We start from the raw sequence: 22,120 nt of genomic DNA, 5'->3' as shown, positions 1-22,120 counted from the left end.
GTAACTGCCAAAGGAATTCAACCCTTGGCTCCAACTGACTACATATATTTGCAAGATATTCTCCACAAAATTACTAATGTCAAAAATCCAGAAACAGTAAAAATTAAAAGCAGATCAATAAAATAGCATTTAGTAAGAGTTTATTGTGCATATAAGAACCGTTCATATGCAACCTGGGAGTTTTCAGATTCAAAACTTTTATGAAGCTCAGGGCATGACGGTTTGGGATGGCTTATACAGCAAAAACGAGGGAGCTGCTCACCCTTTACGGTGGTTGGTCATTACAGTGGGGGTTTCCAGACAGCAGGGGATCGGTTAAAAGTGATTGTCTTATCCATTTTTAGGACAATGACTTAAGGTTTTTTTATGATCACCAGAGACATTTACAAGAAATAACCTAGGTTAAGTATTGCTTGTGTTCAGGAAACAAGCTAGATTTGTTTTGCTTAGGTGGCTTAAATGGTTGTGTCTCCCAGGGGACCCTCAACGCTGGTCTCCATCTCATTTTTTTAAGATTTTATTTTTATTTATTTGAGAGAGAGAGAGAGCGCGCGCGCACAGGCAGGGAGAAGAGCAGAAGAAGAGAGACAAACAGACTCCTTGCTGAGCACAGAGCCCAACACGGGGCCCAATCCCAGAGACACAGGAGTCCCCCTGTGCAAACTCCCCGCCATGGAAGGCCCCCAGGGCACCTGCAAGGAGGCGGCGCTGGTAGATACTATGTTCATGGCTTTACCCAGGACGCCTGAAAGTCATCCCTCACTTCCGCGAGCTCGTGGGGACTTCTCACTGATGGCATTAACGATCACGGGGTCAAAGAGCACTCTTGGTATCCTGGCTCTTGAAACGCAATCTCCTATTGCCCCGTGCTCATCAATACCTTTGACAACTACAATGGAGATTGCTTGTTTTGCAGAAGGAAAATTGCACCCTTTGGAGCCTCAGTTCTCCCCACCTAAAAACGGGGCTTCGGCACTCCACGGAGAACTCGGCATTGTCTGGGCGGACACTTGAGACTGGTGACAAGTCTGACCTCCCAGGTGGGCACCTGGGCAGCTCCTGCAGAAAGGCTGAGAAGCCACCTGTCAGTGGATTACAGCTGCAGCTCAGTGTGGGCCCCAGGGACACATGGGCTCTGCAGTGTAGGATGAAGCAGGCTGAACTGCATTAGGCATTTGAAGAGTCTGCTGCGGGGCTGCTCGTGTGCACGGAGGGGAGCTGGGCCTGTGATGGCAGGGTCTGCGAATCAAGAGAGGCTCTGGAGCCTTATTCTGTGGCTCTGCAGCTGAGTGACTCAGGCAAAGTCACCCACCCAACTCCTCCGACAGGTTCCACACCTGTGTCCTATGGACACCGTAATTCACTTGATCCAGGTACGGTGCTCAGGACAGCATCTGGCTATTTAGTGAAGCTGTTCCCTTACCAAAACCTCAGCCCAGGGCTCGCACTCGGTGAATTACTGTCACTGGTGGTGACAGCGAGATCTCCCAGGTGTGTTTGAGTGAAAAAGCACTGATCGTCACTGCCTGAGATCGCACCCCTATGGACTTCAGAATCTGGTGCCCATCTGTGATGGACTCAGGAGTGCCCCCAGCCTCGATGTGCGGAGAGTCTTTGTGCCCACAGTAAAGGCCCATGGAAAAGGGTTCCCGGGGGTGCTTGCAAAAGCAGGTGGGGGCCCCCGCACTGTAACGTCCCCCGGGGGCTGAGGTGATGCTGCACTTAGGCAGGGAGGGGCTGTCCCAGAACCACGGGAGTCAGTAAGTCTGCAGGCCTTGCTCTCCAGAACAGAGCTCCAAAACTGTGATGGATTGTTGCCCTATCAGAAACAAAAGACCCCCTTGCATGTGCGTATTTACTTACGCATACTTACATAAACCGTGGTATGATACACAGAAAGAAGTGCTGAGTACTAGATACAAATAAAGAAGACAAGTTGCTCGTTGCTCCAGCCGCGTTCCTCAGCGTACCACCGGCCCCGGGACCACAGCTCGCTGTGGCCAGAATAAAGACATAAACATATTTAAAACAAAAGCACAATATAAAATATTAAGCTGTCTTTAGGACTTTGATCTCTTAAAAGAAGGTGAATTTTAATGCAAAGTCTAGGAAGGGCATAATCTCAGAATGAAGGACAGGACTTTTTAATTGAACAGGTTTGATTTTGTGAGAAACCTATCACGTCCTCCTTCCTGTCCTGATTTCCCTGAGGACCTGGACGCGGGCTGCCCTGGGGCGGGCATCTGGAAGCCACTGGGTAAACAGGGCGCGGCCAGTGTGGCCAGGAACTGGCTGGGAGTGCGTCCCCAGGTCATGTTCCTCATACTCTCCTCCTTGAGATGCGTCCTCAGCGTCTTCAGAAGACATTTGACAACCGATTGAAGAGTAGAGGACCCCAGAGGCGGGTGGGATTAAACCTTCAGTTGGAAAGTGCGGACACAAATGACCTGGAATTACCAGGGGGGCTACAGGCGATGCATCGGGCTAGGGGCACCTTTAGTGGGTGGGGCAATAGTCCCAGCTAGGGAGAAGTTACCTCTGACTGAGCACCACTGTGGACCTGCTCTGCCCTCTTTCTTTCTTTTTTTTTTTTTTTTAAAGATTTTATTTATTTATTTGACAGAGAGAGAGAGTTAGCAAGAGCAGGAACACAAGCAGGGGGAGTGGGAGAGGGAGAAGCAGGCTTCCCGCCGCGCAGAGAGCCTGATGCGGGCTCGATCTCAGGACCCTGAGACCCGAGCCTAAGGCAGACGCTTAACGACCGAGCCACCCAGGCACCCCCCCTCTTTATTTTTTATTACAGCGCTCTCTTCTGAACATCCAAACATAACCTCTTTTAATTTTCTTGAAGTGAACCAGATCCAAAATAGACCATGAGGTCCATGGTAACATGTCAGAGTCATCAAAGTGACCAATCTTGCATTCACTGTTTGGAGACTCCTTTAAACAATTAGAGTAGAACTGGGCTTTTTTGAGATTTCTTTTGGGCTGCCCCAGATAGAGAGCCAAATTAGTCATCCGAATGCATCAATGGTAAATAACAGCAGAGTAATGACATATTCAACAGTCTAACTTATTTTGTATCTTTGCACATAATGTACAATTCTGCAAAATGGACGTCTTTGTGGAAAGACCCTCCCCCTAGGGACGTAATTAATGCTGGTGGTGGATAGCACTTCAAAGAATAGCGATTTCATTTTCTTACAGAGTCAAAGAAAATTGCATCAATACATCAAGTAAGTGACTCCTAGAGGCATTTTTATAATTGATAAAGATAAAATTGTTCTGAGATGGAAATATTATCATGAATATAATTGAATTGGGGAATATAATAAAAATGTTCATCCCAAACCTTCCTCACTCCACTGGTATCGATAAACATTCGTGATTAAACTTAAAAGTTCTAGAAAAGCGTACAACAGCCCGTGTCTGAAAGACCAGCATGTTCTCAGAGACTGTTACCTGTTGCCTTTCCAAGATTCACAGAAAAAGGAGGGTTGGATTCAAATTTTAACAGATGACATGAACAACGTGCTCACTGGAGAGGGGACTGCTCACAGGAGTGAAGGGGACTCTGAGGGATGTGGGCACCCGGGAACTGGAGACCAGCACCAGCAAGAAGATGGCTCACCCCCAGGTCTGAAGGGGCTGGAGAGAGTATGTGTTCCTGGAGCTGGACCAGCGTCTGCTGTGGACGAGCCCTTGTCCCTCCATAGCTGTGGCCATATGATCCAGCCACTGCCCAGCGCTGCATACAAGCAAGGACTAGAGGGCACGGAGTGAGTGTCCTGGTTCTCTGCTCCTGCCCTCCTGACCCCCAGCACCTCCCATTGGCTGACTGAGGTCCCAGGGGCTGGGAGAAGCTCCATGGAGGCCAGCTCCCGACAGTGGGATTGGGCAGGGAATGCAGGTGGGGTGGCCGAGGGGTGCAGCATGGAGAATGTCCAGACAATGTTCCCGTTGAACCATCGAAACTGCCATATATAAGCCAGAAGGAAGGCACTCCACGGCTCCGACGGGTCCCTCTCCTTAATACAAAGCCTTGCAATTGTCCTGCATATTTAGTGTATTCCTGTGTTTGGAGCATCGCTAAGCTCAGATGATGGTTGCAACTCAGTGTGATGAAACAAAACAAAACCAAACGCCAAGAACAAGAGGCGGCATCTGATGGGGAGACATCCAGAGTTTATGAAAATGAAATGTCATAAAAAGAAGCAAGAAAATTATGTATCAAAAGGAGCAGATTGTCTGGCAGATTAAGAAGATAAAGATGGAGAATTGCTTTTTAGCGAAGTCATTAATGAGAATTAACAAAAACAAGAAGGAAAAAGACAAAAGAAAACAGATTCTTTTTTTTAAGATTTTATTTATTTGAGAGAGAGCAAGCGGGGGGAAGGAGCAGAGGCAGAGGGAGAAGCCGGCTCCCTAACAGGCGGCTGGATCCCAGGACCCTGAGATCATGACCTGAGCCAAAGGCAAACACTTAACTGACTGAGCCACCCAGGCACCCCGGAAAACAGATTCTTATTAACAAAGGCAATGGATATAGTAACTGGAACAATTAACAAGGAAAGACTTTATAATATTGGACAAAATTAAACATTAGGACTGTGGATCTCCCCCAAAAAGATGTTAAAGATGTTAAAGCCTGAATTTAGTGCCCATGAATATGACCTCATTTGGAAATTGGGTCTTTGATCAAGTTAAGTGAGGTCATTAAGGTGAGCCCTAATCCCGTATGACTGTCCTTGTAAAAAGAGGAAGTTTGGACAAGAGACGGATATACGCCCAGGTGAACACCATATGAAACTGAAGGTAGAGATCGGAGTGAAGCATCTGCAAGCCGAGGATGCTGAAGACACCAGCAAACCACCAGGAAGGGGGACAGAGGCTGGAGCAGATTCTCCCTCCCGGCTTCAAAAGGAGCCAACACCCTGATCTCAGACTTCCAGGCTCCAGAACTGGGAGACACTGAATTTCCATGCTACTTTGTTACAGCAGCCCTTAGTAAACAAATACACTTCCTTTAGTGAAAAACAGTCAGAGTCAGCAGGCAAAGTAGCTCTCATTAGCTTCTGAAGCACTGGGAGACCTGAAATACCTTTTCTGCCATTGTATGAGTATGGAGGGGCTAAGGTTGTAAGTCATCCAGGAGAGAGGTGTTCGATCACTGGTCAAGTGATTGGCGAAAGCAGCATCTTCAGCCATCAGCAGGTGCCATAATGCAAGACAATGTGTGAATAACTTGTCAAGACAGAAACTGCTACCAGAAACTTGAATAAAGTGTCACCTGCTAGTTTTGAAAGAAGATTCTGTTTTCTAGAGCGTGCCATTGGTTATTGGGATTACCATGTTTTTGTTAGTGTAACACTTCCTTTTTCCTTTACAAGCCTATGAATAATTTAGCACTGCTAAAATACTGGCTGATTAAAACTTTGTATTCAAATTCTGAGCAGACTTTGAAGTGTTTTCACAGTGGAATATACTCAATCAGATAACACATGGTTTGTTGGCATTAGTATAACATAAAAAATGCACAATTGCCATGAAAACGCTTGAAAGGGAGAAAGTAAGATCATCGTCCTATAATGTAATCATATTGATAGTGTAGAAAATGAAGGAAGCTGACATTGGTTTTAATAGAGCTACTCAAGGAGATGAGCTCTGTTATAGTAAATCCCTACGTGCAGAAACATTTGGCTGCAAACAGTGCCTTGGAAATCATTAGTCATGTAACTTTGGGCACGATAATTAAGACCACACTTAGTTTTATTTTCCTTCATCTGCTAAACTGGGGACAATACCCAGAATATATGTAAGACTCTAAGTTATCGTGAAGGGGGAGAAAAGCAGATAGCATTAGGTAAAATAGAAAATGATGTCAACGAATATATGACAAATATATTCTATATTACCAACAATTAGGAAAATTCAAACTGAAACCATGTATAATTATGTTTTATTTAGAAAATGAGCATGATTTTTAAAGTCTGGTAATATCAGGTTTGCTTGGATCATAGAGAAATAGAAACTCTCATATAGTGACCCCTTTGGAGTCAGTTGAACGATGCCTATTGACACGGAAAATGTGCATATCTTACTCTACAACAATTACATTCCTAAGTACTAACTCCAGAAAAATTACTTTTCTCAAGTGAGACGTAACAATGTGCTTGTATACCTTTCTCAAAAAATTAGCTTCCTATTATTGCAACAAACAGAATGTTTAATGCCTGGGTAGTATTGCAAGAGATTTCCATCCAAAGAATCATGCTGCCTTGCTGATTAATGCTACTTCCCAAGAATGTTGCCATCTAGGCTGATAGCAAAGATAGAAGGCAACAAATTCAGGAAAGGAGCACAAAGGAGCAGAAAACATAATTTACTCTTTGTGGTGTAGAGTTCTAAGCGTCTGGACAAGTACATTGAGTAGTGTATCTGCCCTCAAGATTATCATGGAGAGCAGTTCCATCACCCCCCAAAATTTCCACCTGTCACCCCTCACCCACTCCCACCCTCATCAACCACTAAGTTCCCAGCTGTCTAGTTTTCCAGAATGTCTGTAAGTGGATTTCTATAGTACATAGTCTTTTGAGTGTGGCTTCTTTTGTGTAGTAAATGCTTTCAAGTCTCAGCGTGAATCCAGTCGGTTCCTTTTCATGGCTAAGTAGTATTCCTTTGTGTGGACGTACCAGGATTTGTCCATTTACCCATTGAAAGACATTTGGGTTTTTTCCCAATATGAATAAAGCTGTTATAAATATTTATGTAAAAAAAACGACAGAAACATATCCAAACACATTTGGCATGGCATGTTATATTTTGTGGCAGACTCTAGTAAAACGTTAAGAATCTGAAGCTGGTTTGCATGGTTAGGTGCCGCCATGCCGTTTTGGGACTGGAGAAAAAGAGGTCAAGAAATGAAAAGTACTGTGGAGTACAGACCGACAGGGAGTCAGCCTTCATGTATATGCTCCTGCTACTGCCGAATTTGACTTTAAAATGAGTTTTGTTTACCCACTCCTTACTTAGACATATGCTTTCCGTAGTACAATTTGCGCAAGCAAGATTTTTAAAAAGATACTCTAATATGTTCTTTGCAGCCTGGAGAGAATTAAGACGCTAATTAGTAAGAAAAATGGATCTTTGTTACAGGAAAAGGAATAGTTATTTCATATGATGAATTTTTATTTGATTTTTCAAGAAAAGTAATAAATTGGAGTTACGGAAATAATCAGTGTTAATAGACTCTCGTTTTTAATTATCAGGAGGAGAAAAATAACCTCTCTCAGTGTGTTAATTAGCTATACTTTAGCATAACTGTTATGAGTATCAAGGAAGGTCTTACTTTTTAAGGTGGTTCCAGTAGCAGTACAAAGATGTGAATTACTCAGTAGGAAAGGACAAACGGAGAAGAAAGACAAGGTGGATTTTCACGATGGGCGGGGGTGTAGACAACTGGGGCGGTCTTTGGAGTGACGGGGCAGACAGACAGATGACATAGGGACAGGGGACAGATATGGGAGAGAGACCAAGACAGAACTGTGGAAGGGAAACAAGGACAAACTGCCACCGACCAGTGGGTTTAGGGTCTGATTCAGTGAGACACCCCCCAAAATGGTCTCTTTTAAGTCTGTGGTGGGCTGCTGAATTTTCACATACTATCTGCACTGCAAACTTCTGTTTTTCCACCTCTACCCAGCCTCTCTGTTCAGATATTCCCGTTCCTGTCTCCTCCATACGCTCAACACCTGCCGTCCGCATCTCACTCTCCCAGTGATGGGGCTGGAACTCAGAAGGGAGAAGGAAGAAGGCAGAATTTACTTCTGCAGCCTCTTAACTGGAGAAAGTGTGCCACAACCTGATCTCATTTTCCCCTTTCTTCATGTCTCCTCATCTCTTACTTCCCTCTCCCTCTTAATGTATCCTTAGATGCAATGACTTCATTTTGTTCCTTTGACCTGGTAGTGACCTAAACAAATAACGTGTCCTGCTCTCTAATTACTGCCGCAGAGCCCCTGTTTAGGATGTTAGCGGTCTGTCTAGGGTAGGCTTGCTCTTTGTGGAGTTTATAGAAAGCATCCTCCTGAGAACCACTTCTATAACAAAAGCTTCACCAAAACATTTTATGATGCTATGTGATTTGCCCACTATTGCCCTTCACATGACACCAAAAAAAACCCTGGGCATTGAGAAAGTCAGAGCAGTGAGGAGGCCTACAACTTGATGTCTTAATAATACCTCAGAAAGACTTTATGGGTTTAGTGTCTGGAGCTGAGTAGCTCACAGGAGCTTTGTCAAGACGGTGTAATCCCTGAGATGTAGGATTGGTGGGAATAGTGAGGTGAAGATTTTGAAGTGAGTCTTCCTAAAGAAACCCTTTTCTGATAAGCAAGCAGTTTGTGGAACGAGCAAGCTATTGCCCTAAAACAAGATTTATTTGTCCAGATAAGTTGCTTTGCAAAATTTTCCTGAAGGAAACAGGAAACTGGTTTTGAATCTTATACCCCTGGGCAAGGACTTCCCTGAGCAAATGTAAAGTTAGGTTGCCAAGGGGGGGATCTTAGTTCTCACACAGTTATCTTTTTATATGTATTTGGGTGGGAAGTATGTTTCAATGTGGGGTGACCGGGAGGACATACATGGGTCCCCATTACTGTCTGCATTTGTGAGTGTGCATGACAAGGGGAGGGCTTACGGCCACAAGAGCCCCCTTCTATTAAATAGGTCCTTGGGAAAACTAAACCCATGAAATCACCAGAAAAGGAACCTGATACTTTTTTTCTCAACACTGCATTGGGCCTTATTTCAAAGAGAACAAGAAAGATCCCCAAACACCCATATTATTATTATTATTGTTATTATTATTATTATTCCTCCATAAGATGGAGGCTCTGAATTGGAACCTTGAACTATGTTTAATTCCCTTTGATAGCTTTCCAGGGTGTGTGTGGGTATAATGAGGGGGCACCGAGAGGGGCCTAAAGGCAGATACCATTGATTACACGAGGTCACCCAGAATTATCCAGTAGCCTCATGTCACCATACTCTGAGCTGGCCACCAAGAGAAACAACGTCCCATGTCTTTTCTTTAGATACCTGTGCAATATCTAAGCTGAATTTTTTTTTAAAAAGACTTCAAAATGTTACTTTCACACTTGTGTAGAGGGGCTTTCTCCCTCCAAGAAATCATGGTGATTGGATAATTAAAATACTGAAAATACTAACTTGCAAAGATTCCATTGTGATGGTCTGCATAGAAATGTCTCTCGGGGCACCTGGGTGGCTCAGTCGGTGAAGCATCTGCCTTTGGCTCAGGTCATGATCCCAGGGTCCTGGAATGAGTGCCGAGTCAGGCTCCCCGCTCAGCCTCTGCCCCTCTGCCTCTGCCCCTCCCCCTCCTCGTGTTCTCTCTATCTCTATCTCTCTCTGTCTCTCAAATAAATAAATAAAATCTTTTTTTAAAAAAGACACCTCTTTCTTGAGCTTAGGATATTACCAATATTGTCATGCCAATTCACTTGCTTCCTGGGGAGCCTGCAAATATTAGAACTTGCATTCTGTGTCTTATTAAATTTCAAATTGCCTCCTCTTCCCTTCTTTCCCTGTTTTGACCATCCTTCCTTGTGTTCTCATTTATTAATTTATGAGGGAAAATCAGTAGACACGGCGATTCTGGTTGTAACCATAGTTTCTACTTTTGTGGTGAAAAGAAATTTTCACCTCAAATGAAATGACATCTACCATGCTTTGAACCTTCTAACATTAGCTTTTGACCTTTGAGTCACAAAATTCTACAACCAGAAGAAGCCTCTGTGTTCAATGTTCGTTTAGGGGAGTTTCCTGCACCCCAGAAAAATATAGAGAAGATACCAGAGGAATGTACTCTATGTGTTCAGTTCTAAGAACCTATCGATGTCAAGACAATCAATTTCCTAACAGGGTTGAAGGAAAGGAAAGAAGCATTAGACTGAGTATACCCTTCAGTGTTAAGACTCACAATGACTAGAGGCGCCTGGGTGGCTCAGTCATTAAGCATCTGCCTTCGGTTCAGGTCATGATCCCATGGTCCTGGGATCGAGTCCCACATCCGGCTCCTTACTCAGTGAGGAGCCTACTTCTCCCTCTCCCTCTGCTGCTCCCCCTGCTTCTGTTACCCTCTCTCTCTCTCTCTGACAAATAAATAAATAAAAATCTTAAAAAAAAAAAAAAAGACTCACAATGACTATAGAAAATAGTTTAAGACACATGCCTGACCATTGAAGGAATGGTCAGGAGGAAAGAACTATACTTTCTCATGAAATCCTCCATCCTTTATCCTCCTTAAAAATTTAAAGGATCTCTAGAAAAAAGTTAGAAGTTATTATTTTAGAAACGAAAAACCACAAAAGAATATGACATCTACCATGCATTGAACCTTCTAACATGAACTGAGATAAGATTTTTCTTTGTTTTAAATTTGAAGGGAAGGATTTATATAGAACCTAACAGTAGAAAATGAGTAGCATAGTGGACAACAAATTGAATAGCAACTTCCTGAAAGTCACAAAAACATTTTTAAAAGATATGCTTCTTGATGTCTCCTTATTTACTTATTTTTTCTTTACCTGAGGGTGATTCGTCAATTGGACTTACCTGTCTGCCTAGGAGGAGGGAACTCAAGTAAGGTAAGTACTTGAAGGCAGGACCTGGGGCCATGTGGTTTACTTCCTAGTTGTTTCTAAGCCTTTCTGGAAAGCATTCCATAGATGTTTCATTAAGGAAGGTTCGAATGAAGAAAGCAGGGCTTCACACGCCCCACCTGGGTCCCGAGGCAAGAAGACCCTCAGCCTCACCCCGGCTCTCAGAGTGGGTGACCAGGTAGAGTTCCACAGCTCTGCATTGGGGCTCCTGGTCCCTAAAAAGAAGGGATGGGAGCATTCGGAAGCTCTCCAAAGATACTTTAGTAAGGACAAATCCAAATTCTCAATGTGGCATCATCTGGCCTTGATCTATAGTTCTTTACAATCACTCGCCAATGATTTAAGATCTCAGCAAGGGTGAGCTCACCTTGTCACCATTATTATGCACAGCATGAGACCGCCCCCCCCCCAGCCCCCGCCCCGCCTTTCTGGTATCTCTCATTATGTGCTTTTACCCGGATGTGTGGAGATATTTAGCTGATATGTCTCCCATCCCCCCATGCTCTAACGTGTCAGCTTCTGCTAGGTGCCTGGATCCAAATCTAGACAAGAGTCATTATAAGTGTAAAGGAGAGGAGGGAAGGCCAGGCACCAGAGTCAGAGAGATGCTAACGGAAAATACTTCATACAGATTTCTCTGTAACGAATAAATGAACAATTACACATTATCAGGCCTCCTGCTTGTGCATCCATCCCACCTGTCAATTCCCACGACCACTTCTCTTCCTCCTCTTAAATGCTACCCCCCTTCCCCTCTCCCACTAGACATTATTGCAGATGAGTTTCCCAGAATACACCAGGTCACTCTTGAGCTCGGAATCTTCCAAGGTAACCACCTCGAGCCCGGGCTCCAACTTCCGGGTCCTGCTGTCCCTGCCCAGCCCCTCCTCCCAGCTCCTCTTCCCGAATCCCCAGGTTGGCCAACAGAACAATTCACAAGAACCTCTATACACGCCTCACAGTGACTGCTCTGCCCATTGGGTCATGGCACTAACTCCCTTGAAGGGTACCATGCCATCCAAGGTCAACAAATGCTTCTTCCTTCAATAAGCTTTCCTCTATGGCTCCAGCTGAAAATGTGAGTCCTTCTTTGCACTTCCTTGGTGTGTGTGTTTCCTATTTGCTGCCATAACAAATCATCACAAATACTGGATTAAAACAATTTACAATGATTCTCTTCAGTCAGAAGTCCAAATAGGTCTTACCAGACTACAGTCAAGATGTTGGTGGGGCCACGTTCCTTCTAGAGGCTCTAGAGGAAAATCTGTTTCCTGCCTTTTACAACGCATAGAAGTGTTGGCATTTCTTGGCTGGTGGCCCCTTCTTCCACCTCCAAAGACACAGCATAGCATCTCTCTGACTCTGATGCCTGACCATCCGTCCTCTCCTTTTCACTTAGAATGACCCTTGTGATTACGTTGGGTCCACCCAAACAATCCAATATAATCACCTCCTCTAAAAATTCTTAATCAAAGCTACAATCCCATTGCCATGTGTAATAACAGATTCTCAGGTTCCGAGGATCAGAATGTGAGTATCTTTGAGGGTGTTGCTATTTGACATCATAGTAATACCACCCTCATGGTTCATAGGAAATTCCACCTACTATTACAATTACTTTTGTGCACGTTTTATCTATCCTACAAATTTCTGTAGGATAAGGACAAAAATTAACCTGTACTTATCTTTGTGCTCATGGCAAAGCGTGCAGAATGAGAACCATGCCCAGAAGACGGAGAAGCTTATGGCCAAGGGAAAATCTCTTTGGGGTGAGCTAGAGAATCATGAGTAAATGCAAGACCTATCTGATAGGTCCACTGATCCAAAGGCCCATGCAAGCAATGTTTCTTCATTAGCTGCTATTTTTAACCCCTGCCATCAAAACCCAATGCACTTGAAGTGTAGTGGTCTTCCTAAGAGCTAAATAGCAGCACAAAAGCACATTATCACTTTGTAGGTTTGTCCTCTCAATTAAATTACGAGGAACACCAAACACATTTTTTCTGTTTATAGAAAACCATGCACTCTCCATGCACCTATTATCCTGCGCCCTGTGGAATGGGATTTATATAGTTGAAAATAAGAAGAAGTGCTTCCTCACAAAATTTGGAAATAATACTCTCTCAAAATTCAAGAATTTTTCCTCTCTACATTTGATCGGGGCCCAATTTCTTGGGTCTATTCAATAGCTCTTCATCATCTAAATATTTTGTTCCTTTTTGATCACTGCTTTTCATTCATAATAAGGGTCTTCCTCTGAAAGTGTGTATTTGGCTGAATCTAAGTTATAATCAAGTGTCATATATTAAAACTTATACTTATTTACATGGTTGTATATGAATTTTTAACTATTTTCTATTTAACCTTGAGATCATGACCTGAGCTGAAATCAAGGGTTGGATGTTCAACCAACTGAGCCATCCAGGTGCCCTGATAAGTTATCACTTTAATACCCTCCTTACGTTATCTCCAAAGTTGCTTTTTACACTGTTCCACTGCACTTTCGTTCTGTGGTACATTCATGTTTATGGTATTTTGTGCACAATTGCTGTTGGAATAAATGGCATCCTAGTAGCTTCTAAAATCAAACAGGCCTTTGCACTTTTCTAACTTAGAACCAGAGAGTAGTCTTTCACTAGAGGCATAGAAAAGATGTTTTTTCTTTTGTCCGAGGTGTTTTCCTTAGGCTAGCATGTCTTTACTGAGTTTTTAAAAGCCTCTACTAATTTTTTTTAAAAAGTTAATTCATCTAATTTCAAGTATATTCTGTAGAAGTCAAAATGATCAGGAACATCAAATGATGCATGCTTCAAAAGGTAACCATAAAAATTAGCTTCACTGGTGCAGAATATACCCACAAAAAGATGGCCACTGCCATCAACCCTGCCAGAGAGGTCTGTCTGCCTCAAAGACAATTTTCTTTTCACAATCTGTTAGTTTCCATAGTCCTCAGTCAAAGACCATGTTATTAATGCCATTTTTTGGTTCTGAACCAAAAGGAAGAGATTTAAAGAATCAGGATATGGAGTTTTATGTCCATATTCTACCATATATACTTAAAATGTATATATTTTATTTAACATTAAAAAAGTTAATCTCCAGAGTAACCAAACATATGTTTACTGAACCTTAACATTATTAGAGTAAATTACAAAAACAAAGAAGAGAAGACAATATAGAAATATATAGGAAACAAAGGAAGACTTTAAACCGACCACAGGAATACAAATAAATATATCTGTCATATTAGTAGATGAAAACAGGATAAATCCGCCTCTTACGAGAAAAGTTCCTCACAAGAGACCACAGAGCAAAACCCGACTATGTCTGAATGAAACTCTAAAGACTATGTGAGTTGGAAGAGGTCAAAGATAAAAGGGTGAGAACTACTATAACCAGTGGAGGGGAAATGGAGACAAATAGAAAACAAAAAGACAACAGAAATAAAATAATAACAAAAATAAAACAAAGTACATTTATATTCAGGATAAAACTCAGTCACAAGATAAAGAGGAGTATTTCATAAAGACTACCATCACCCAGGAGACGGGCTGCTACATATGAGGATGTAGAGTATCCCCAGTTGTCCCGTTATGGGGCATCTGCAGAAACCTCATACCCAAGGCTCTTGCTGGAATATTCCAGCTGCCTGATATTTTCTGGCTACTGTGGTGAGGAGACATCAGTCCACCATACGTTGGTTACCGGGATCTTGCCATGAGGACCTGTGGCATCTGAGATGACACAAGAATTACTTACAAGCATCCCTGCACTAATATTTGGTGCTGTGTCTTACTTCCTGATCTCACCTTCCATGTCTTCAGAGGGGGCTGGGTCCCATGCCAGCTCCACCGGGTAAACCACAAATAGTCTAGTCAATAAATAGATCCGGAAGAAATGGTGCCTGGCCTCCTTCTGGTGTCCTGTATGCTTGTTGATGCCTGCTTGTGAATGCCCAGAGCTGTGGCAGCTATATTGGGACCACGAGGGGGGTTAGTCTGGGTAGGACACACTGAGGATGGTAAAGCAGAAAGGTGGAAGCAGCCTGATGCTTGATGACATCGCTAAGCCACTGAATGAACCAACTCTGAAGCTGCCCTACTCTGGACTTCTTGTTATGTGAGCTAACTTTTCCTATTGTTTAAAGTTATTTCTAACTGGATTTTCTCTTTCTTCCAGCTGAAAACATTAAACCTCATACAGAGCCCTGGAGAGGTTCGTCCTCCACAACATTCCATACCAGGCACACAGTGCGTCCTAGTCAATAGATTAAGGGGACAATTTTCAATGCATGCATCTAATTGTTATCTAACAGATTTTTTATTTTTTAAAAAAAGTCTCTTTGTAAAAGGGTTGCCTTCTCCCTGTCTCTCTGGCAGGGTGGCCATCTCCCTAACTGGTAGTTTCTTTTTTTTTTTTTTAAGATTTTATTTATTTGACAGAGAGAGACACAGCGAGAGAGGGAACATAAGCAGGGGGAGTGGGAGAGGGAGAAGCAGGCTTCCCGCAGAGCAGGGAGCCCGATGCGGGGCTCGATCCCAGGACCCCGGGATCATGGCCTGAGCCAAAGGCAGACGCTTAACGACTGAGCCACCCAGGTGCCCCCCTAACTGGTACTTTCTAAGTTAGCCTGTTCTTATTTCACATCTGCCTGTTTCTGTGTTGCATTTTTTTATTTTAATGGATATTATTGATTTATTTATCTTCTTGAGGCTCCTATACATTGTAATGTTAAAATCTTTGTCAAACTCTTATAGAGATTCAACTCCTATGCCTTCAGCTAATTCTCTGGTATTAATTTTGCTGTTATTTTTAGCATGAGATTTCTTTATGAGTTTAGTAAATTTAACTTGTAGGCTCCTATGAGCAGAAGGATCTTCAACCTGTAAGCTGTGTGTGTGGTATGTGGTGTGATGTGGTGATCTGGTGTGTGTGTGTGTATGTGATGATATGGTGTGTGTGTGTTTATGTGATATGGTGTGTGCAAATGTGAGTGCGTGTGCTTGTGTGTGTTTATGAGATATGGGGTGTGTGTGGTATGGTGTGTTCGTGTGTGTGCATGGCGATATGGTATGTGTATGTGCACACATATGCATATGTATGGGGGGCGTTACCCCCAGGCTCCCAACCCCCTCAGTCAGGACCAGGTTTTGCAGTGGTCCAGAGCTCCTGCCCTTCGTGAGGTTGGGGACTGCAGACCAGCATGGGCTTCACTCAGCTCTGGTCATGAGCCTGGTCTTTGCATCCCTGCCGCTCATGTCTCTTGCTCCATACAAGTCGTAGGCTCAAATGTCATTGGTAGCAGCCCCCCTGCTTCATCTCGGGGTGAACAGTCTCACCTTAAGCCCTGGCGTCAAGTCTTGTCAAACACACAGTCCCTGTTGCCCGCGTGGGGGAACCTGGTGAACACAGCCTGAGAGCATTGGCTCCAAGTCTTCAGTTTCACTCTTGGCTTTCCCCCTTCCTGTCCATGGCATGGTGGATTTTAAGAGCACGCCCATTTATCTTTGCTTTATCCTTATGTACTCTATCCATCAGAGTTGCATATTTGGAGCGCAAAGCGTTCATCTAAGTGTTAATCTACGGATTCATTTTTATGGGGATTCCCTTTAAACTTTCTAAAAAATATATGATCACAGTTATTACCCTCCTTAAAAATTCTCAATGAGTTGTTTTGATATATAAAAACAACACTTCTTATAATGATATAAAAGGGCTTCTCTATTTTTATTTTGCAAGAACCTCCCTTGAACCTTTTCTGTCTCTCACGTTTTAGAAAAATACTCAAGACAATCAATACCTTTGAGTATATATAACACATGGCTAGACACAGGAACTCATCTAGAACAATTCCTGACGTGTCATGGCCACTCAATAGATGTGAGTGACTGTTGCTGTTTTCACATTTAGCCAACTGTTATTATACAAGACATCTCCATTAAAAAATTGAGATTTGAATTCATGTCACTTCTTTTCCTTTTTTTCCTCCACTAGATATTAGGATATTCTTCTAAATCTGTCAGCGCTGATGGTCATAAAATAAACAGATTGCAGGCACATTTTCAGGCACTGGTAATAAAGACAACTGTCCAAAATTCTTCTGCCTTCCACACACACCCCATGCCAGGCAGACATGACTAGTCAATCACCGCGTTCTTCTCCTCCGAGCGGAGATGAAGCTCCAGGTAGCCACAATCGATCCATCAGATTTCGTAAAAGGAATGAAAGCAATTTTCCATCCCTGCCCAAAATACATGGCCATGGACTGACTGCATGAGGGAAGCAAATGGTTTCTTTTCGAGAGCCTCTCATTCTCAGAAAGTTTAAACCTGTGGTGTACTTTCAAAAGAATAGAAACTGAAATAATGGATTTTACCGATGAAATGAAAAGTTATAGTTCAATCATGAATTCTTACTTGGACAAAATGCTGTCTAATTTGCTGTCTAAAATTACTGATTATTTTAAACATATTTGAAGTGAAGTAATTGGTTCCATTGTCTCCCAAATAATTGTCGAGTGGGAAGTGTTGCTTGGAAGGGAAAATTATCCAGGTTACTTGGTAAAACTAGATCGTGATAAATCGGTGCAAGCAAAGACTATGCGTAGGTCAGGAGGATGTTTTAGAAAATCAGAATTACAAGGAAGAAGACGCTGAAGAAGGGCAAAGCTTTTTCGTTTTTGCGACCAATCGGGAATGTGTCCCACCCTTGCCCCAGCGACTGACCTGCTCGCCTCCACCTAGGATTTCCACCCCTAACGTGTGAGTGTCCCAGAATCATTAAATTGTATTTTCTGTCTCTGTGAACCCACCCTGATACGTTTTTCTACTTTAACCAAACCCATTTCCTTCTTATGTTTGCTGCTCAGCAGTAAGAGAGAGAAATAGGAGCAACGTGGAGTAGGAGATATAGTTATTATCATCCCCAGGCTAAGAAATTAATTTGTGCCATAAACACGAAATCATGTTGTTTACAGAAAAGCAGAATAGCCAGAAAGTACTCCAGAAGTTTGAAGCAGCGACAGATGCCCCTGGAGTGACAAGAGAGTGTTCACAGAGGAGATAGAATTCAAGCTCAGGAGAATGGGATCACTGTTGTCATGAAGACCGGTCACCAGAGGCGGTCCCTGAAGGAGGAGGAGACAGCTTGCAGGTCTGTGTCTCTCCTAGCACAAATATGTGCCCTGGGAGCTGCGTCCAGGCCATCGCTAGAGAGCTGTAGCCACAAAGATGGTCTGTGCAGCTGGAAATTATGTGCAGGTGGAAACCATTGTACTTGCCGAGTTCCCTACTACTCAGAGTTTTATAACTTTTATGTTCTGTCTCTGTTCTTGGCATTGCCCTCTCATGGGCTTCTAAGCCCTGGCTGGAATTGGTTTTGCTGGATGCTTCCAGGAGAGCCAAATCAAGGGGAGAATAAGGATACTGATCATCCAATGGGACAAAAAGGAAGGAACGGACACAAATGATATCATGGATCACTCCTAAGATTGTATACTCGTGCTCAATCCAAACATATCTTTCCCATCTCCTCTACTGCAATGAAGAGGTAGACTCGCTGCTCCGCGCACCTTGGGGCTGGCTCCGAATTTGCATTAAAAGCCCCGAGCAGTGCTTTGTGTCCTCCAGCTCAGGATAGCACCGCTGTGTCTGTCTGTCATCCTCTAGTAGCTCTCTGATGGTCCTGAGACTCAGCCTTTGAAGCACAACCTGAGCTGGAACTTTGCAAGAACATCGTAAAAACTATTTTTCTAAAAGGACATAAACCTTAAAATGAGTTTGATTTTTGTTTTTTGAAGGATGTGCAATGCAACATAACCAAAGGCATGAGAAACTCGGTAAGCCATTCCAGCCCCAAATGTCCAAAACAAAACAAATGAACGTGAATTTCATGATGTGAACTATGAGTTTGGCATGTTTGAATATGCTCAAACTTGATACAAAGAAACAAGAATCCTTGGTCATTTTAGAGAGAACTAACTCAACCTCAGAGAACGGTGCACCACCCTGTTTCTGTTTTGGTTTTCCCAGGAATGAAAATAATAAACCCCCAAATTCCTCACAAGTTAGAGAAAAAAATCCAGTCAACATGATTGCCTTGGTTCTACCTCTTTAAAAATACGTGTATATGTGTTTGCTTTCAGATGAAAAGAAGGCAAAAACCCAGAATGTCTGAATGATATATGAGAGAATACACACGATGGCTAAGTAGCCCATTTCAGAGCTGACAGTTCACTCAAATGGCATTAACTCACTTAGGAATTCAATAAATGTCACAGGCCAACTGTCTCAGTTTTCTCCTGGCAAGTACCACACACAACCTTAGTGGCTCAAACAGCGTGCATTTCTTATCTCGGTTTTGTAGGTCAGGCGTTCAGGAGGGCTGCACTGGGCTCCACTCTGGGTCTCATGCGCTGAAACCAGGTGTTGGTAGGAAAGCATTTACTCAGAGGTTCTGGGAAACAAGGACCGTTCAGGCTTATTCAGATCGTTGGCAGAATCCAGTTCCTTTGGTCTCAGGACTGAGGACCCTGGTATCTTACTGGTTGTCACCTGGAGGGGTCGCACTCTGCTCCCTAGAGGCTACCCATACTCCCTCCCACCTGGCATCCTTCATGTTCAAGGCCAGCGACGGTGGTTCAAATCCTTCCAGTGCATGGATGGTCTGACTTCTCCTTTTGCCTTTGTCTTCTGCCACCAGCCAGAGAAAGTTCTCTGCTTTTAAGGGCTCTTGTGATTGGGTCAGGCCCTCCCAGATAATCTCCCTGTTCTGAACTTAACTATGCCATACAGCATGATCACAGTGGGTCATGCGGTCATGCTCAAGATTCTGGCCCTTCGCGTGGAACCTGGGGGCCCTTCCCAGACCCACGTCAGAAGCACAGAATGCCAGCATTGAAGGGAAGCTTGGAAAATACAGGTTTATTCACCTAAAGCATAAATCCTGCACATGGAGAAAAGATCTTTCATTTAAATACATCTAATAATAGTGGGGCACCTGGGTGGCTTGGTCGTTAAGCGTCTGCTTTCGGCTCAGGTCATGATCCCAGAGTCCTGGGATCGAGCCCCGCATCAGGCTCCCTGCTCAGCGGGAAGCCTGCTTCTCCCTCTCCCACTCCCCCTGCTTGTGTTCTCTCTCTCGCTGTGTCTCTCTCTGTCAAATAAATAAATAAAATCTTTAAAAAAATAAAAAAATAAATAATAAATACATCTAATAATAGAAAACACATTATCTCACTTTTTGACTGATTTGATGATTAAAAAGCAAGAAATACTATAATGACATTTGTTCCTGATAAACTTTAGTTTTCAAAATCGAATCTAATTTTCTTTTTTGACATATAGTGGTCTTACACTTTTTTCTATGTTTTAATGATCCTGTGACTTTGTTTCTAGATGGTTCACTGTGTCATGTCGCCCTAGTAATACCCAGTATCTCTTGTAAAATACAGCTGACAAGGAATCCAATCCTCTAAATGTGGCCTTGTTCTATATAGTTTATAGACGTTTATCCAGGTGTTTTTTTTCCTGTTACTAAGATGTCTTTCCTTTGAAATGAAACTTACTTCCAATTCAGGCTCATGCATTCTCATGAGAAGCTAGTTTTCTGAATAGATTTCTAAAGGTTTGGAAAGCCCACTAAAAACCAAAAACAGAAAAAGTATAATTTTTGTAAATGGCTTCCTGTGATTGAGTATAACCACATGATTACCACTATTTGTAGGATCGTTGAATACTCCAGAAAGCATTCAAAAATACCACAAGGGCTCCCAACACTCTGGGCTCTTTTGAGACCCTTAAAAGCAAACATATGTAAGTAAGCAAATGGAAAAAAATGTTGCGTGGGAGATTTCTGTGAGCACAGGTGCACCTGTAGGTAAACATCTGAGTATCCAGCCATCCAAGAGGCCCAGGGGGAATCCTCCACCGCCCAACACCCGGGTCCTGAGCAGACGGTGCTGTGCTGGGTAGAGTGGGTTCCTGCAGGCCTGGGGATTGCCAAAAGCAAGAAAACAAACAAAAACAAAAAAACAATAAAAAAGAAAAGGCCTGACTTCCAGTGGAGAATTAATAATTCAGGATGTTTAAAAGCTTTTGGCACATTTTATTTTTGTTTCTTTGTTCACTTTGGTCGTGAGCAATCTTAAAGTTCATCGGAAATATTTGTGTCCATTACATTTTGAGTTGAAATACCCAGGGAGGGAGAAACAGCTTTCTGGCGGTGAAGCCATGTCCTGCAGCCCCAGCCCGGCAGCCTGCTGGTCTGTTTGTTTTCATCTGGTTATTCAATCAAATACCGGCTTATAGTCCTTTCGATACACGCTTACTCTTTGTAGAATAGCAAGAACATATTGTTGCCATGCTGAATATTATGACAGGTCGTTAGTGTTGGTACTCTCTGAACTTGAGAAGCACAGCACATTTCCTTTGGGTGAAATCCATGTAGCGCTTAAATAATTTTCACCGGAAATGTCCAAACCTGTTTCTGCAGTAAGTAGATAATTTTTTTCTTGATGTCATGTGATGACTCCATCTAGATGGGACTTTTCATGACAGAACTGGGAGGAAGTCCCTGCTTCCCCCAGGGTGTACCATCCTGGTCACATTCTGTGAATACGCAGAGTGTGTTGGAATCTATCATATGTCTAATTCTGAGTTTATTGGGTGATAACAAAACGGATGGGAGCGAGAAGAAGGTATGATTTATTGTCACTTGGTGAACTTCCCAGAAATCGTTAAAGCTTATGACTCCTGTGACTGGAGTCATCCTCCCACAGTTCTTTTATGTTCACCAAATGTCAGTTGATAGAGCATTAAAAACATGTCTGTTTCAGATCACGCCATGAGGTTCAGCATGGAATTTGGAAGGAGTTAGAACAATGAAGTGTTGTTGTATAACGGAAGTCCTCGGTCTCCTTCAGGTTGTCTTAAGTGACTCTGAGGTTGCTGTCCTTAAAGTACTGGTGGGAGAATACGAAGAGAGCCCAAGCTCACACACATTGATTCACTAAGTAATTGAAAAATCACCCCCAGCCCTTCCAACGTATCATGAGATGCATCTCCAGTGAGTTTTACTTTTGTTTCATGCTCCTTTTCCCTGGTACCCTTCACTACTGGATTTGTGGAGCCTGGCAGAGTTTTTTAAGGAGGAACATAACCTGCCAGGAGGAGGGACAGACAGCAGCTTTGGGACAGGTTCCCTGAGGATTGAGCGCTGCACTCTGTTCTCTGTCAATACGGCCACGTGGACACCACGCAGAAAAAGAAAAGCTCGCTGTTAACAAGACCACCAAGCATTACACTTCATATTTTAGTAGAGAGGCATTGTTCATTTATTTTTGGAAAAGGGGTGTTTAATTGGAGGTGTTTAATCTGGGTAAGTCCCGGGAGGCTGGCTGTTAGGCTTGCAAGGCCTTAATAACTGACCGTCATTTGCTT

This window comes from Leptonychotes weddellii, chromosome 14 (assembly GCF_054177405.1).
Source record: "Leptonychotes weddellii isolate Sample4059 chromosome 14, ASM5417740v2, whole genome shotgun sequence".
Lineage (NCBI taxonomy): Eukaryota > Metazoa > Chordata > Mammalia > Carnivora > Phocidae > Leptonychotes > Leptonychotes weddellii.
This window is presented reverse-complemented; position numbering follows the sequence as displayed.